Below are 18338 nucleotides of genomic sequence, written 5' to 3'. Positions count from 1 at the left end.
TACGTACTATGTGTCTTGCCTGATGAAAGGATTCGTTGTTATACCAATATTTTCTATGATTTAAAAACCTTGCACAGCGGCAGGAGTCCCCCCTCACATGGGACTCACCAGATTGAAGAAGGAAGACGGGGGGCCTCGAAGGAATAGCTCGACATTTTGGGAAAAGGTAGTTGCAGTGAATACTTTGGTCTATAGCACCAAAGCCAATGTACAAAACTGCCTCCACCTGGCGACACAAGCTCAAAAACATGACACTTTTGTTTTAGCACCAATTGAATTCCAAGATATTATGAGTAAATCCTTGAGCTTGAAGTGTCGATAAGCAGGTTTTTTTGGTTTTTTTTACCTTTGGACAGAGCCAGGCTAGCCAGCCAGCCGACAGACCGCTGCCTTACTACCTTTGTGTTTAAAGAACATACTGTATATAATAGAAAGAGTGACCAATTTTGTTACCTTCTGAGCAAACTGGCCACAAATTGAGTAAATATATGTGAGACTGGTATCAATCTTTTCATGTAACTTTTGTTAAGAAAATGAATAACAGTTTCCTAAAATTACAAAAGATTGCTTGTACAGCAACAACACAGACGATGACATGAGAGCCTTCTACTTTTACTCTTCGTCACACAGAGACATCTTGACAGCTTCTTACTCTCTGTGCTGCTGGTTGTATACTTTCTTTCCCCTCTCACACTCATTTTTATCTCTCTAGGTTGCTTATTATTTACTTCTTTTCTTAAAATCCATGCACTCCGGTGTCTTGCGGTATAGAGCGATGCGGAAAACAATTGCAGAAGTGATCATTATCACTGTAGTGGGGCTTTTTTCTCTTGGCGTTTACACGCTTTTAATTTGGGCTGTCTCTGTCGCATGGAGCTGACCAGTCTGCAGCTCGGAGGCGGACGTAATGAAACAGCTGCGTGGCAGATGTGCTTGGAGGAATTCACTTTCTGTTTTACAGGCTGTGGAGAACATGCCTCGCTGTGGAAGTGGAAAAACTGGCACGTGTGCAAAACCGCGTCTATGTTTATTCTTGTGCAGATCTTGAGAGTGCGAACACGCTTCCAGCAGGCGTCTGGCACTCTGAACCTTTCTATGACTGTATTTGCAACCACTCTCTCCAGGTACTCTCCATTTTTCTTCAGGTTTTCGAGGTCGGATGAGAAAAGAGTTTTCAGGGAAATGCTGACAAAGTACGCAGAATCGCGAATTGACATGAAACTCGCTGATCTCTCTCTTGTGTTCAGATTGAAGGCGGCTATGAAGATGATAATTTTTGACAAGATTCAACTTAAGGTGGAGCGCGGCTGCCTTTTGAAAAGACCAGTATTCATCTTTTCACAGGCAACACGTGGGAGAGAAGCACCAACAGGGAACGAAGAAACGGTAGATTTCTCGTCTAAAGCTGTCAGTGCCACGAGGATACTATGTGGTCTTATTTCAGGGAAGGTGAACTCTAACCTGTTTTTTTTATTATGCACTTGGAACATATTCATCCATATTTGTCAAGGGATATGTACATTTAAAGCTCTCAGTGGTCATATGGGAATGATTTGATGTGTTTGCGGTAAACTCTGTGAAAGAGTTTTAGATTTATGGCACCATGGAGGCTTCAGCTACTTGTTTGGCAGTAACAACTCCTCAGCAGAACGGCCCTCGCATCAGTGCACGGGCTAACTTTACCTCCCAGCGCTCCTAACATGCATTAAGTGTTCTTAAGAGCTCATTTGAAGGAGAGCGAGCTCCAGCCTTGTATTTGTGTATATGTTCCAACCTCATGTCTTTTTATAGGTTCACTTGTGTTGGGGTTTCATTTTTTAAATTTTTTTTTATTTTGCTGTTGTGCTGTTTGACACCAATACTTGCATAAACAGGAACCAACTCTCAATTAACAAGGCTTTCTCTTTGTGATGAAGAACCAGGAGTGGGCCCGATTGTGCAAAATTACCCACCTGTAGCCTGCCGAACACGCCGCACAATTTCTTTGCTCTTTCACAGATAACAGCAACATTCAGAGCGGGAAACAATCAACCGCTGAAATGTGTGCAAATTGAGTTCTCACGCAGTGTGTATACAATGAATACACCTGCAAATCACTCTGAATTCTTATCCTCAGCCAACCCTGCTCTGCCACTAGTCGTGGCTGATGATTTATTAATACATTCTCACTAATATCGCCCCAATCATGCCCTGCATCTCATGGCCTGCAGGGAGAAAGATTCACATCTCACCTCTGTCCACCCCTCACACTGTGCAACTGCTCGGGGGTCACCGCCAGGTCGGTCCAACAGAACCTGCTCAATAATTCAAGCACTGGACTGGAAGGCTGGGACTCGCATGTCACGCGCAATGAGGAAGCACCAGCACACGACACTAAACTCCAGCCAGGCACTCAGCTCATCAACAGCTGCCAATGGGTAATGAACCTAAATGACCTGACATGAGCAGAGAGGGATAAATTAGGTGCGGTGGGACTCCAGGGCATGCACAAAGGATATCTAGTTTAAAATGACGCCCTAGACCTTATCTAATGTTCACCATTTAAAGGAAAAGTTTGACATTCTGTTCTCCTATTTGAGTCGTTTCCTTCATATCCTTACTGGACATAGAAACACAGGACGCTCCTTGATAATGTAAACCATCGTATACAGTATAGCCGTAGGTAGGGCTGCAACTAACGATTATTGTCGTCATCGATTAATCGGTTGGTTGTTTGGTCCAAAAACTGTCATTAAATTGTTAAAAATGTCGATCGTGTTTCCATAACCCCCAAGATGATGTTTTTGTTTTATCCAAAGATATTCAGTTTACTGTCATAGAGGAGCAAGGAAACCAGAGCATATTAACATTTAACATTTAAGAAGCTGCAACCAGAGAATTTTGACTTTGTTTTCATAAAAAACTACTTGAACCGATTAATCGATTATCAAAAATAGGCGTTGTTAAATTGAGTATTCGATGACAAATCGATTAATCGATTAACTGTTGCAGCTCTAGCTCTAGGATTATGTTACAGCCACCAGCTTGAATTATTTCCGCATCATTTCGGAGATATCGTGTTTTCCTGGACACAACTAAACACTATAACACCCATTCACCTTGGCTGTTGTTGCCATGGTGAAGAAAGCTGTCAGAGGGAGACGGAGCAATCAGAGTTGCCGCAGGTTCAAAATGCTCTACTGTCACTGTTGTAGACCAAAAAAAAAAAAAAAAAAAATGAACTGGTTTAACATTTACATTGTAAAATCTGTTTCCTTCATGAGGGAAAAAAAAGCAATCTTAATAATCATCCTTTCAGCTTGGACCAAAAGAGCGGGGAAATGTGCGAGAGCATCCAGCTTCTCCATCGGCCAGATTAATCAGGAGCCCGAGAGCACTCCTCAGAGTGCAGGCTAGCATCAGCTCTAATGACTCGGAGTCGGAGCACAGTGTGTCCCTAATTGAACTTTAAACACCGGAGAACGACAAGGAGAGAGAGAGAGGGGGGGGGGGGGTTACAAACATAACACTGTGTACCCATTACTCTTTACACTGCAGAGTGAAAGTTCAGGCTGAAATCTCAGCGGGATGCGAAGAGACGACCTCCCCACAGGGTTGAACGTGCAAACGCAGAATTTGGGATGCGAGTCACGACGAATCCTCAGCTCCTGCTCCCCACGTACCTGTCTTTTTAAGAGCAGATATAATGTTTAGAGTCTATTCTTACCGAATGGGCATTTTCAGGGGCCCAGTGCTCATTGTGCAGTAAGAGCTTGCCTGGTGCACTAGGCACATATTCCCAAGTGTGCTATAATACATCACGGAGTTGGCATAGGAGGCAAGTCAGGAGTTTCACATTTGCAATTCATAGCAGCTCCCCCGCCCCCCACGTGTTTGCTCACTCTCCGGAGTAATAGACTCCTGTCATTGATGAGTCCCCGGGGAGTCCAGAGTGAATCCTTTCTCACGTCTGAATCGATCGGTCCTACAATTACATCGACGAGAGCATTTTGGTTCGAATGAAAGTAAGCACGTTTTCCAAATTAGAAAACTCAAGAGACGCGCTGCTCTGCAAGGATACAGCTGGGAAGGGGAACACTGACATCAGGATTGAATGCCGTTGAGGAAGGCTGACTGCGTCACTTTTGCCTCATTCCTCTCAGGGGCAGAGGTCATTGACAACAGAGTGTGTCATCATGCCGCGAGGATAATAACTCCTTTGTCATTCTTGAGTGAGCACAGGACCTTGCGTGCAAGATTATTCTGCTCTTTTAAAAAAGAAGAATGTTTTTAATGTTTAATTTTGTCATACAATGATGATGTTGCTGACGTGAGCTCATTACGCTTTAAAGCTGTTCTTTTTTTTAGATGTCTATCAGCACTTTTTTTTTTTATCTTAGGGGGAAAACAATGTGTCCTGTAGGCACATGTAGTTTTGCCAAGGTTTGCCAAGGAAAAGAGTTGCAGCAACAATAACTTATTATTTGGCACTTACCAAGTTACTCAACGCTGATATGGACCATTGCCACTTTACGAGCAACTGCCCATCTAAATGATTAGAAAAATACAAAACATTACTAACCCTTTGTGTGTGCCAGGCAACCTCATTCCTGTACATCCATATTCACTCCCCGTTGTTCTGTTTTGGTCTCAACCAACTCCTGAGGGAAGTATGTGGCTCTTTCTCCACAAGCATCACCTTTCATATCATTTGATGTGATTTAATCCATTGCTAATACAGAGATATTGATCGGTGCTCTATTTGAAATGTAAAACCTGTGCAGAATTAGCATTGATGTGGGCAGGAGCACTTTGCATCGGTGCTTTAAACTGTGAATTACAATTTTTTAACGTTTCAGTTTATGTTTGGATAGGATAAAAAAAAAAAGCAATTAGGAGGTGAATAAGTTAGTTGCCACATTAACTCGCAGTATGTTACAAAGACCCACAACATATGGGTGGCCATATTGAGAAGTCAAATGAACAGATGGGCTAAAATCCACACAGTCGTTCAGGAGTCAGGGCTCATTTAAGAGTCAGTTTCATTGGCTGAGTGTTTTTATTTTAAAAGTAAGAACTGCTTTTTAATTTCAGTGAGATCCAGTCAGAGAGAAGAGCGAAGCTTCAGACGAGTACAGAATGATGGAAAGTATAGCTTTACAGAGTCCAGGATATCAAACATTTCACCCACGTAGACCGAGAAAGATCGTGAGATGTTCAAATTACATCACACACAGACCGTCGGTGGACCACTTTGTTTTGAAGCAAAAAACATTAACTTAAATCCATTTTTGACAGGGGGCAGATGAGGTAAGAGAAGCTGATGCAATTATGTTGTTGATGTCGGCTTTGCATCGGTACGAGAGCTGACAGAGGCAGCAGCTCCGAGAAATGTGGACCAGAGGAATGTCAAGGGTCTTAGTTCCACAGAAGGAACACGACACATCTGGAGAAATGTCAATGTTTAAACACGTTAAAGGTCACGCTTCATCAGTGACACGCATGCTGACAGGTGCATGGACAAACTCTAGAAATGCACACACACAGACTCTCTCTCTCGCTCGGACACGCGCACACACACACACACACACACACACACGCACAAACACGTCTCCATGTCTTACTTACCCTTACTTTAAAACAAATCTTCACCTTAAATTGACAGATTCACTCTAAGGAATTCTTATTGTTCCCACAACACGAGCAACACACACACACACACACACACACACACGCACACACCAGCTGCGTCTGTAAATGACCTTTTGTCTAATCATTGTTTTTGAGTAAGGCCGACAAATGGCATAAATCACGCAGACAACCAAATTACTTTCCTTTGCAGAGTAATTTCGGTGAGAAATGGCAGCGTATGCAAAGAAATGCCCGGAAAATGGGCTACGAGCAAAACAGAATAAAAGAGATAGTCAGCAGAGGGAGGAAGGCGGGAGTAGACAAGCACTCAAAATTTCCTCAGAGCTGTAATTTAGACACCATTAAAATGTGGTCTTTTCCCCCCAGAGGACCTTTAATAATACCGGCTGCATTAGCCTAAACTAGAGCACAGCCTAGCCCCCGTGCTTTCACTTCTAATTCTACATATTCTAAATTGTATTTAATAGCTCCAATCAGTGTGGCGATAGTGAATCCCTGCTGCTAATGCACCATCCGTGCCTGAAAAGGGCGCTATTTTCGGCAAAGCATCAGTCCTTTTGCCATTAACGCTGCATTATATGTCCGGTTACACGCTATAATTACAGCTCCGGCTCTGCCAGAGTGCACACTCTTGACTTGACCTGATGCTCTGGAATAAAATCAGCTGTTATGGGCAACACACGACTCATACAAAAAAAAAACATACACACACCTCGCCTGTAATCACCTCCATTGCCGAAAGACACCCAGCTTGGAGCTGCGAGCGTCAGCCATGCAGGGCATCAGCAAAGGCAAGCTGCATGCCAGATTCTGTTGGACTATCCACACAGAGCTCGGGATCCCAGCCAGAGAATTACCATGCGCATTGGGTCGGAGGAAGGTGAATAGTGATGAATAGATACAGAAATCCTCGGTCACACTGAGCTGGAGTGGCATCTGCTCTGAGGTGTGCGTGTGACACTGAGCAGGATGGAGGTGTGTGATTTTTTTTCTTTTTAGGAATATGTTGCCTGCCGTTCCTCAAGCAACACATCTGAACGGTGTGAGACTTAGACAAACGTCTCCCTGACAAGACTTCAGCAACTAACAGCCCCATAACGGAGCTTACAATGTCACACTGCGTTGCTGGATTCGGCCTCAGCATCTTTTTTCCTTTCTTGTTGTTTCTCTTTGAGTCTTTCCCTCTATTTACGGATCAGTTACTAAGTCTGTGTATAACCAACGATTGATTTGTCATGTGGGTCAAGCGGCTGTAATCCATTTTTATTTGATTACGTGACTACTTTCATGTGAGTCTGGGGTCGTTCGTCGGAAAGAAGCCACAGATCACCTGACGGCTGCTTGCCTCAGCGCCCTCAGGGCATTTTAGCCTCTTTCAGCTCATCGTTTCGGTTTTACGGCCTGCGACTTAACTGTTCTGGTCCCGTTTTATAATTCAATGTGCTGCATCAGGCAGCTGTTCAGGGAAAGACCTCTTAAAAGTAAATGTACACAACCTGCCTATAGTACCAAACATCAAAGTAGCAAAGTTATTACAGATGCCAATCTTTTATGAGTCCAGGTGTCATGACTTTCACTGCATACTTGGAGAAATATGTACGTTTGTGCTATTTCAAATCATGGGGGAACTATTCCAGCGCCAACCTAACCAACGCTTTTTAGTATTTATTGTGATATTTTGAATATCTGATCATGCTAACCTCGCTTACAGTATATGGTTGCCAGCATTACTGGCATATTTTTGGGATTTGAGGTTCCAAGTGCAGTGCCTACTCAAAATGTGCTTGTTGTCTCTCATAGTTCAATGATGTATTCAATCATCATCTCATTTCCATATCACTTCTGTTTTATGATATCAACAGTTAAAAAAATACTCCCATATTTGTCGGATACAGCATTGCAACAGCCTTTTAACACGTTGGAAGATTTTAGTATCTTCCCAAAGCTTCCAAAATCCCACCTCGTGAACGCACAAGACCTCGAAAAACGTGTTGGATAAATGCTGATCCTGTGATGTTTCGTCGCAAATCTCTCAAGCAATTCTTCCTTGTACAGTCAAAGACAAAGATCTTCAGCGAGGAAGCGCACGCCGACTTGCACCTGTCTGTCTCTGCCCATAGGCCTCTTGAGGAGTCACTGATCCATACAGACCCTTTGCTCTTTTGCCCGGCAGACGTTGCCGCAACAACAAAGACTTCAGTGCCTCCCTGACAGCGTGACCACTCATGTCTCTGTCGAGGACGGGTAGGAACCCTGGAGCTGTCAACCTGCACAGAGCCGGGATCAAATGAAACATGATGAGAAGCCATGCTGGACCATGAGTTCTCCGGACCAAAATACACCGCATCCTTTTTATGTCCCGGAGTTTCCGCAAATGTTTCGGAAGCTGCTCACTCACGTTGCTCCTCGCCTGTGGGCTGCAGGTGGACTCGTCGCCCGACGATCCTTTGACTCGGTCACAGAGCTCATGAGGATGAGTGTTTTTCATGAGGTTCAATAGAAACTCAGTTGATTAATCCTTGGAGTTGTTTTTAATGAGAGAGAGAGAGAGAGAGAGAGAGAGAGAGAGAGAGAGAGACGAGATGTCCGGGCTGTTAACTTGATGATATAGAAACCTTATTCACCCACATTGACTGGGTGATAACAGCCTCTAGCAAAGGTGTTCAAATCAAAACTGTGTAAATAAAATAACAGGCTGCAGGAATGTAATGAAAAAAGGATTGTTGCTGGTGCAACAAGATATTTCCTTGTGTGGCAATTGTTGTGGTGATTTAAAGAACAATTTCACTGCAGTGTTTTTCAGTCTTTCTCAGCTTGTTACACCTTTAAATGTTTGATTATGACCGAAGCATCAAAGCACCAAACAGTGATATTTCCTCCCAGATTACATATTTAACTATTTAAGGGACAATATTTGAAGAAATCTTTCGAAAACTGGAAACGCAAACAAAAGCAGATCTCCCCAACCGCTCGGTTGGTGCTGAACCGCAGGTTGTATGACGTCCACATGCCTGCAGAGCATTTACACTTTCATACCAGGGTACCCCGAATGAACTCAGCAAAAAAGAAATCATCGATCCCCAGTTGTGATGAAAAATGAAGAAGAAACGTCATGCGAGGAGATGTTTTATTCGCCTATATGTACAGTATTTCCTCAAATAGAGTCAATTCTCTGTATATCGGCCTGGGGGAGAAAACTCAAATGTGTATATATGAGTAAAACAAAGAATATGATTATGTGCAATTATTCACTGGAGCAACAGGCCAAAAATAAAAAATAAACTTAACTTCCCCCATGTGCACCCTCTCGGGACAACCCCTCTCGGGACAACCCCCCCCATCACTACAGCAGCAGCAGAGAACACCTCAGAGAACAAGCTTGGGCTGACTGATTTTTAAAAAATTTAAAAAATTAAAAAATCTGGCCAATCCGGAGTCACATGACTCCACCACCGGCGGCGGTAGAGAGCGCGAAAACAGAAAGAGGAGGGGCGGGGGGGCGGGGGGACGCAGAGCCTCGACACACACACACACACACACACACACGCTCCCATCCTGCACCGACATCCTCCACCCAGTTTCTTTTTACTTGAAACCCCTTTTTACTCCCGCTCGGTGAGTACATCTTCCACTGACATCTTCTTCTTCTCAAAGCATATTTTGCTCTTCTTTTTCTTCTTCTTCTTCTTCTTTTTCTTGTCTTGCTGGGGAGAGAGAGAGAAGGAAAAAAAAAAAACCCGACAACAAACATGTTCTCTCGTTTTTCTGCATGCAATGATTTCAAACATCTCGGATGCTGAGTGTGTTGATGCTCCGCCGGCGACGTCCGCTGACAAATAGCCCACAGACCTGCTCTCTCTCTCTCTCTCTCCCTCTCTCTCTCTCTCTCCATCTCTCCCTCTCTCTCTCTCTTTCTCTCTTTCTCTTTCTCTCCATCTCTCTCTCTCTCCATCTCTCTCTCTCCATCTCTCTCTCTCTCTCCCTCTCTCTCTCTCTCTCTCTCTCCATCTCTCTCTCCCTCTCTCTCTCTCTTTCTCTCCATCTCTCTCTCCCTCTCTCTCTCTCTTTCTCTCCATCTCTCTCTCCCTCTCTCTCTCCATCTCTCTCTCTCCCTCTCTCTCTCTCCATCTCTCTCTCCCTCTCTCTCTCTCCCTCTCTCCATCTCTCTCTCCATCTCTCTCTCCCTCTCTCTCTTTCTCTCTCTCCATCTCTCTCTCTTTCTCTCTCTCCATCTCTCTCTCCCTCTCTCTCTTTCTCTCTCTCCATCTCTCTCTCTCTCTCTCTCTCCATCTCTCTCTCCCTCTCTCTCTCTCCCTCTCTCCATCTCTCTCTCCATCTCTCTCTCCCTCTCTCCATCTCCCTCTCTCCATCTCCCTCTCTCCATCTCTCTCTCTCTCTTCTTCCCGAAGCAGCTTCTTCTTTGACGAGCTCCACTTGTCATCATCTCAATAACCCTCGGCGTGTTCTCCGGTGGCTCTTCTTCTTCTGCCTGCTCATCATGGCTTGTTTGGGTGTGATTTGGGTTTTGGTGCTTTCCTCTGGTCTGGCAGTGTTTGCTCTGGTGTTGGAGGCAGTTAAAACAAAAACAAAAAAACAAAAAACAACCCCCAACTCTTTCGATTTTCATCGCTGAGGATTAGGTGAGACATTTAACTTTGCCGGACTTTGTTTGGGTGTGTTTTTTTCTGTCTTTCTTCCCTTTGCACTTCTTCATGCTGCCTTGACGAGGAAATTCTCACTTTTTTTCTTTTTTTTCTTCATTTCAATCAAACGCTTTGGAGAGAGCTGGACTCATGTTGAGTCATCAACTAGTTTCATATGATCAGATATTCCATTTGCCAGAAGGAACACATATCAAACAGCATGCCAAGACATTTTGATCTAAAAAAAAAAACAACTCACTTTTTTTTCCTTTTCTTTTTGAGGACAAATGGAAATTGGTACAAATGTCAGAGGACGCTGGATCCCTCCAGTGAATCGCAATTTGGTGGCAAAGTCTATGATTGCAAATCACCGCTGTGCAAACCCCCCCCCCCCCCCCCCTCCCCACTCCTGCCAAGTGAACCAGCCTGCAGCTGTGCTCCTCGCTCTCATTACACACACAGAGCTCAATTGCGATTGATAACCGGTGGACACAGTCAGACAGACGGTCGGAAACTTAAATTGGCTCGGTGAGTCACCGATGAGAGGAGAGGGGCTTCTTTGAGGCCCCGGACCAATTCTGCGGTTCATTATGCAAATTGGGGGCCGATGGGTCAGATTAATAGTTTGACCTTGACACGCGGCCACAGACCTGCAGACGACAAAGTCACGGACGCGTTTAACACGTTTTAAATGACCACTCACTGGGATCACCTTGAGTAAAGTTTGTTTCTTTTTTGTTGCTGCTCCGTTTAAAAGACATGCTTTGGACACCTCCGGAAAAGACAAAAACATTCAATTCAATCGTCCCCGGAAGAAATGGGTGTGAAGGCACTTGACAGTGACTCCAGCCTTGAGACTCTGCAGGTCAGGCAGCAGGTGGGGGAAGCGGAGCATGAAATGTGCTGCTGCTCAAACAATACTTATCTCTCAGGTGGGGATGAGGCTTGGGAGGGCGCGTGGCTCCGGAATGGCCGGGCCCGCGCACGCGTGCGCAGAATCAGTCTGAGCCCAGAGAGGAGAAAGACGGAATAAAGTTTAGCCAGGCATTGCTGGGCCGGTCGCTAATCTGTCCGTGTCCAGCAGTTTCCGCATCCCTGGGTCGGGGGATGATCGTGACCCTGAGCGGGCGTGCGATGTGCGCCGCCTCAGAGCCACGCACCACAGAGTCCATCTTCCGTGAGATACGGAACATTTTAGAGCTGCTCCAGCTTTCAGACTATAGGTCAAAGAGGAGATTAGAGGAGCTGCCCCCCCCCCCCCCCCCCCCCCCCCCCCGTCTCTTTGAAAGATAACCCCAAGAGAAAAACAGGTGAGGGGGTGAGACACACCGATAGAAAGGCGATGAGTGTGTTGCGTCAAACAATTTCAAGCGCACACACACGTGTGGTATCCCCTTCACATAATGCATAACGCTGCGCGTTACATTGTGCATGTGGTAATACCCACCGCTGCCCCGTTAGATCTCCTCCGATCATATCCGGCACATTTTGAAACACCCAGTCCGTCTTTTCAGCCACTGGGAAGCAGCAGTCTGGATGAACAACAGCCAACTGTCTGTGCATGCACCTGATGCTCGGCTGTGTCGTGGGCCGTGCCATTAGCCCAGCAGCATCAGTGTTTCTCGGCACCACGGCCAGCGCCTCTTTATTCTCCATTCCCGGAGATAGTGGTTTGATTTCAGAACCACGGACAGCTGCCGACGCTTTATTGCTCTGGCAGCTGGAGCGGGCTGATTCCTGCCTGGAAGTCGGGAAGTGTCTCTGCTCACTAACCCCTGCCCCCCTCCACCGCGCACGTCCCATCCGGAGCTATTTCTAGCTCTGCGAGCCACGTACAAGGGGCTAGAGGAGAGTCTTTTACCTTAGATAAGGGACAGAATGAATAGAGTTTAGCGGAATAAGCTTTTGAAACGCTGAAAACTTTTGTTTGATCTTGAAACGAAACTGGAATATTGCTGTAAGGAGTCTTGTGTATGCACGACAAGTGTGTATGCAAAGCCTGGTATAGCTTATTCTTTTTGCCCACAGAACAGAGGAGCATGTTTCCCCGGGGATGTACGTAGAAAGCGGAGAAACTCAGTAAGCAAATAATAGAAATTTAAAAAAGCAAGCTACAAAAGGCTGACTGCAGACGGCATGTCTCAGTTTCCCACCTATGTGGTCCAGCTGCAACATGCTAACATCACTCTCAACACTCTAACAAGCCAGCAGAAGTTGGAATAGCTTAAAAAGAAACATACTGCTTATCAGATCTACTGTACCAGCCTCAAGTGATACAGTAGTTGTATGAACTTAACTTAATGAAAAAGCCAAGAGCGGCGATTCAGTCATTTATACCACATGACGACAAATGATTGGTTATTCTGTAGCTGCACAGTGTCGCTGATATTATCACAATAAATACAAAGTATAAACGTCACCATAAGATGTCATTTTCTGACTTAATAGTGACATCATTATAGCGTCGTTAAAAAAAAATGATGGCGTCATTATCCTAGCATATGATCATCAATCATTTTCCATCTACACACACATACGTATATATATATATAAGCTTTTGGTCACGTGTATCTCATCCTTTATGATGCAGATATATCTCAAAAAAAGGCATTTTTGAACCATGCATGATTTTATTTTCTGACTTTATTGTGACGGGGAATCACTTTATGGTCAATTTCAGCTTTAGATTATCTCTCTAGCCTTATTATTTGTGGGAAATATTGGGAAATGGTTTTTTTTCTTTTTTTAACCCATTTTTTGGTTGACTTGTACCTTGACCTTTTAAGCTCCAAAAGTTAATAATCTGGAGACACCATCCCAAGTAATATTCCAACCAAGTCAACGCAAACACACAGACACACGCACACACACACACACACACACACACACACACACAGCTTGAGCGCCTATGCTGGCGCACAAGGTTATAAAAAAAGAGAGACAGAGTTTAAGCATCAAAGGTTCCAGGATCAGTATATATTGTATGGAATAAAATTATCTCACAATAATCACTTTTTTATATTTAATAATGTCAAATAAGACCAGGTTTGAAATTCATTCAAAACAAATTCATGTCTGCGATGTGTAAGCTGGTGAAGACAAAAGTTTTGACAAACAGACAAACATTGTTGGTTTTGGACTAATGATATTTATTTGACTTTCTTCAAGCCAAAACCACACTTGGAATTTAAAGTATTAATGAGGTATTTGTGTTGTTTTATCATCAATAATCAGACATTTGGCCCTAAATGTACGATATTATACGGTTTTGGTATATTATACTTATGAAGTGCTTGTGATATAACATAGTAGAATCTACTGAGCCAAGGCATCGTCAAGGGGAGGTGCTTCCCGTAATGTTTCCTTTTTCTCTCTTGATCTTCCCTGGTCCCATTACAGCAAAGGGTTATGTACATTCAAATGAGCACAATTTATTGTTTACTTTGCTTATTCATCTTACTCTCAGTGTGCATACAAGATATGTTGCCTATCAACTGTGCAATGATTACTGTAAACTGAAAGCATCATTTTTAATGTTTAATCGCGGAGACCGCTGCTCCTGAAATTTGTTGCTAAAATGAAATTACAATTTGCTCTTGGAGATTGTTGTTATAAATGCTCAGTCATTCACATCCACCTCTGCCTCGTGCGTGTATTTAGTTCATTTGGTCAAAGTGGCAGATTGTGTGAATGGTCCTCCACACCTCCTGTGGCCTATTGCCAACTTCGACCTTTCACCCCTCGCCGTCAAAACCTGCCCCCAACTCATTACCTCAACGTGTCTCTTGCACCTCGGCCTACAGACCTCTGGGGCCATAAAACCAGAAACATATTTTGTTATCGGCTAATTACTCGCAGCTCTAGTGACCCAGTTACTTTAGCCTGGTGGAGCGGAAGCTATATTTGGCAGTCACACAAGAGGAGAATTAAGGAAATGGAGAAAAATGTCCTTGCCAAGAGAGATATGGGAAAAGCGTGGCATATGTTCACATATGCCCTCGAGCGCGGCTGCGGATTCCCCCCGCTGCAGCAGCAGGTGGAGCCTTTTTCTGCCGCGTCTCCCTTTAAATACGCGTGGCGATTTGTAGGAGTCGTCCTTTGTTTTGAGTGTCAGAATGGGGAAGTGTAAAAATAAAAAAGTAGTACAAGAGTACAAGAGTATTCAGACTGTAACAGTGTGATACGTGGTGCCGGAATAGAGAATATCTGTAGCGAAAATAGTCGGCAAAGGCTGCTGGTAGAAAAAAAAAAAAATGTTCCCTTGAAACTATAAATCCCTATGGAATCAAAAGGAGCCATATCTAAGGAGCTTTTTGTCGTTAAAGTCACCCGACGTTCTCCCTGTTTATCACTTCCCAAAGCTATTAACACAAGCTCACAGTGCAAACAGCTTAAAGTCGTCCGAATGAAACGCGCTGCCCTCGAAAGATCGGGGTTGTGATGTGTAGTGAAAGCACGCACAATTGTCCTGATCTCGGAGATAATCAGTCCCGTTATTATTATAAAACGCGGGATAAAATCGGCTGCGGGGATATGGCTTCATCCCGGCCCACGGTATAGGTCACACTGAGCTTTTATCTCGCACGCTGTCATCACTGGCCGAGGCTATAGGTTTCCAAAATCAGATTATGGTACAACTCATTTTAGGTGCGTGATCGTCTGCCCCCGGTCTTCACGCTTCAGGAAGCCTCCATAAATTTTGCGCAGAGGAGGAAGAGGAGATAGAGCTGATGGGAATTGGAATGTATTTCCTTCACCGGAGCTCATATAGCTGTGGGCTCTCACGCACACGGTGGAGCGTTGCTTTGCAGCTCAAAAAGTCAGTTCATTACAGGTGTGAAAAATATGTAAATAACAGGGCAGATAGAATATGGCAATATAAAAGGATGGAGTCTCAGTCATAATTTATAAGTCAGCGCTACCTACCTACCGCATGATGTACGCCTGCGTTTTCTATCTGTGATATTCTGGTCTGAGGCCCAGTTCTAAGCTCCTTGAAGATGATTGGCATTGCAAATGCCTTTGTCGCCCTTCTCCTTTTCGAACATCTCTCACTCTCTCCTTACATCTCAGCTCTTTTTACTTTCCCGCTCTCTCTGCTGCTATATCTCTGTCTCTCTCCTTTTGTTGCCCCCCCCCCCCCCCCCCCCCAACTCTCCTTCTTCCATTCAAACTCCAGACAGGTATTATCCAGGAGGTAATGGGTCTGAGGAACGGAGGAAAAAAATAAGAATAGTGCTTGACAGTCGCACTATCCTTGTTAAGCTTCACAGAAAAACTCCTTTTTTAAAGAGTCTTTTTGGCACATATAGTAAACAGGGCTCAGAACTGCACAACTATAGCTGCTCATTACGCGTGAGCAATGATTGGCTGTTCTCTCTCCTCTCCGCACCGTTAGCCAGTATTTACTGTCCTGTCCTGCAGGAGAGATTAGATTCCACTGGGCTCCTCTGGGCTGGGAGCAAAATGGCCCTGCATGGACCTCTATTCATTAAGCCTTTAATTGTTAATTGAGGTCTTTGAATGATTCAGCAAAAGCTGCTGCTGTTGAGGCATTAGCTGAGTAATTTATGGATGCGAATGGAGCTGGACAAAAAAATGAATGAGGGCAAGAAAGAGTTATTAAAAAGGACATGGGTGCCTGCGCAGCATTGTTATTACAGAAGCACCTTGTGTTAAGTCTACAGTGCTCTTCTATCATAAGCGCTTTTCACAATTCATTTGAGTTGAATTCATTATGTTCTGCGATTAAATGTCGTTAGAGCCATAATGCAGTTTGACTCCCCACTCGGCGTGCAGTTTTAATTGAATATTTTTGGGATCAGGCATATTATTTTGTCATCGCAGAAGCTCCACATTTGAAATGATGCTTCTTTCCTCGTCCCCGAACTGACAATTAGAAAACTGTGACAGTGAATCGCCTGGTGATAAGAGTCGGCCTATCGCTGGGTGATTTTAGCCATGTTTTGTTCTCCGCTGCATTCTGATAAATTCTCCCAGCTGAAGGACGGAACATTATCCATACTTTGCATTGCGGCGTGAATTGCATATTTAGACTTTATCCAAGGACGTAATTAAATTCCACGTTTATTCTCTTCTATTGTGCCTGACTGCCATTGAAAAGAAACATTCTGGTAATATAATAAACACTTTTTCATCGGTAGAGGTGCTGGTAGGTGGATGTTTTACTTTTGGACGAGCTGCTCCCACTGTTTCTAGTATGCTTAGCTAAGCAAACGGTATCTCGGCCGTAGCTTCATGTTTAATGCACAGACGTGAGAAAGGAATCTCTCTTATCTTCTAACACTGGGCAAGAAAGTGAATTATTACACAACCACCTACAGTATACGATATCACAAATATCTGTACGCTGTAAGATGCTTTCTTTCATCGATCGTTTTCACCATTTTACGTTTTATTCATTATATTTCTGTCATTAAACATCATTAAGACACAATGCAATTTGGCAATGTGATTTTATTTTGATGAAGCACGCTGTTTTGTCAGTGAGGAAGTTTTATGTTTGTAATGTTCTCTCTCTCTTGGCCTCCGACAGACAATTGGAAAAAGGCAGCAGTCAGTTCGGCTTCAATCATTATCCGTGACATGAAATCTCCCGGTGCCTTTGTCACAGAGGGGATTTCAGCCATATTTCCAGCTTTTAGATTCTCCACGGGAGCGTTTTAAAAATAAAAAAATCCTTATACTTTAGGCTGCATACGTTCGCACGTTCTCACATGCTCCCAAAAATAACCCATACCTGCACTGCAGTGTGGGTCATCAATTTAAACTGTGTAAAAACGTTATTAGATTGCAGTCCACATTTATTCCCTACGTATTATACGTTTGGCTGTCATTCAAAAGAACCAGGCCAAGAAAAGGGGGGGTTATTATAGTTCAACATTTCATTCACCTACGCAGAGATATTTTTCTCCAGTGAGGCACTAAAAGTTGAGACTTAGTTCGAGAAATGTCTGTCCCCTGAGTCTGCAGGCGGGCATGAAGACGTCTACAAATTAAACTCAGCCTTATTTCTCCTCTGTTGACGACAGTCGAGCTCAGTCGCTTTCGGTTACACTGTCAACTCGCTAAAGATGAAATACTGCAATGCAACATTCAAGCGGCAGAGAGTGAGTGTGGCCTGAATGCACCTTTCACATCCCATATGTATTTGACATGTCGGATGAGGAGCGCTCATCTTTTCTCCTCAGGAGTGCGAGGCAGTGAGGGGAGATCAGGCCGAGAAGAAGTGCTAAAATGATTACTTTCAGCAGTTCCTCACTTCTTTATCTCCGGGGAATTCAGACTCTGAAGACCCTGACAGTCGGAGTGACAGGACCAAAGAGGATCCATGAAATACTTACACTTGGAACCTCTTCAGCACCGGAGGATGGTGTGGAATCCCCAAAAGAAAGGAAAAAAACATCGCTGTCAAGCACTAACTCCTATGTTGTAAGAGAAACAAAACAAAAAGAAAAGTCTTTGTGTGGAGACAGTAAGCCAGTGATGAGCTGGGATACGTTCACAGCTCGGCTGGTGCATGAAGATGTTATTGAGCATTAATTTCTGGAGTGCTAAGTGTGCCAAGATGAATCCAAACCCCTCTCCCCTGTTTTGCTGATCAGGCCGCTTCTAATTCCGTGTGTGCGAGTGCGCTTTCTGGCCCGGGATGTTTCCACCAGCATTTGCCAGCAGTCATGCCACATGCTTCTTCCTAACGGGCTTTGAGGATCTTAGAAACTCATGAATATTGTAAAAGAATCATCTTTGAAGTTTCCCCATTTTGAACGAGGCAGAGGAATGATGTACAACTCTTTTCACTAAGAACATGTAATTGAGGGCAATTTGCAAAATAATGCTTCAGCATCTCGGGGGCTGAAAATCCAAGGTGATTGCACGTAGCGATAGAGAGATTGAAAACTCTTGGCTCTACTTTACGGGCCATAGATTTCCTGTAGTTGTATTTTTGTACCTGCAGTTATTTAGAGCCTCAGCTCAGTGGTTTTCTCTGTGGCCGTCCGACGCTGTCAGCTGCTGACGGACGTACAGTAGGAAACTACAAGT

The 18338-nt window shown here is 44.1% G+C and overlaps 1 protein-coding gene across 2 annotated transcripts in view; it reads left to right on the top strand.

The window, feature by feature from the left end:
* The first annotated feature begins 9164 nt into the window (after positions 1–9164).
* The window catches only part of LOC118311655 (RNA-binding Raly-like protein), a 36612-nt gene continuing 27438 nt past the window's right edge, over positions 9165–18338 (top strand). Inside the window, exon 1 of one of the 2 annotated variants that reach the window (XM_035635673.1) lies at positions 9165–9246. The gene's annotated coding sequence lies outside the window, so the exon portion shown is untranslated. The remainder of the gene's footprint in view (positions 9247–18338) is intronic. The other variant, XM_035635674.1, reaches the window with a different exon arrangement.

The sequence above is a fragment of the Scophthalmus maximus genome, chromosome 5 (genome assembly GCF_022379125.1).
Source record: "Scophthalmus maximus strain ysfricsl-2021 chromosome 5, ASM2237912v1, whole genome shotgun sequence".
Lineage (NCBI taxonomy): Eukaryota > Metazoa > Chordata > Actinopteri > Pleuronectiformes > Scophthalmidae > Scophthalmus > Scophthalmus maximus.
This window is presented reverse-complemented; position numbering and strand designations above follow the sequence as displayed.